The 825-nt window shown below is 35.2% G+C and overlaps 1 non-coding gene across 1 annotated transcript; it reads left to right on the forward strand.

Annotated features, from left to right (window-relative positions):
• The first annotated feature begins 226 nt into the window (after positions 1-226).
• Positions 227-333, forward strand: LOC122098994. Its single transcript, XR_006145830.1, has one exon. It is a non-coding gene; the product is annotated as a U6 spliceosomal RNA (small nuclear RNA).
• The last annotated feature ends 492 nt before the right edge of the window (positions 334-825 follow it).

The raw sequence follows: 825 nt of genomic DNA on the forward strand, positions 1-825 counted from the left end.
CGGTGCCTTGTACAGAATAATTGAATTCCTCCTCCTAAACATCTCTTGAACAACAAATATCTGGAATTATCTTGTTTTTGACATGCCAATCTTGACTATTCTTAAATGTGTGCTTATATAAGAAATACATGGTTCTAAAATTTCATGGGAATTCTTCTAAAGTTACTTTTTTTTGAATTGTCAAGATTAAGAAAACCAATTATACTTTATATATAAAAAATGTTCTGTGCTCAATTCAGCAGCACATACACTAAAATTGGAACAATACAGAGAGGATTAGCATGGCCCCTGCGCAAGGTTCACATGCAAATTATTGAATCCTTCCATATTTTTACAAGTACAGATGCTGGAGAGGATTTGGCCACAAGGAAACCCTACTTCATTCTTGGTGGGAGTGTGAACTTGTTCAACAACTTTGGAAAGCAGTATGGAGGCTTCTCAAAAGACTCCATATAAAGCTCCCCTATGACTGAGCAATCAAACTTTTTGGGATTTACCCAAATGGTCATAAGCAAGACCATACTAAACCTACCAGCACAACTATGTTTACTGCAGCATTATTTAGGATAGCTAAGATATGGAGCTCACCCCAATGGACCGCAGAAGATAAATGGATTATGAATATGTGGTATATATAAACAATGAAATTCTATGCCTCCATTGCCCAATTAGTTAGAAATTAGAAAGATTTGGAAAAAAATTTTATTAAGTGAAGTAAGCCAAATCCAAAGAAACATAGGTACCATGGTTTGCCTTATTTTCAACAACTAATATATGTCTGGGATAAGCAGAACAGGTCATAAGCTATGTGCATATGACCAGATA

The sequence above is a fragment of the Dipodomys spectabilis genome, unplaced genomic scaffold (genome assembly GCF_019054845.1).
Source record: "Dipodomys spectabilis isolate Male_0828 unplaced genomic scaffold, ASM1905484v1 ptg000498l, whole genome shotgun sequence".
Classification (NCBI taxonomy): Eukaryota; Metazoa; Chordata; class Mammalia; order Rodentia; family Heteromyidae; genus Dipodomys; species Dipodomys spectabilis.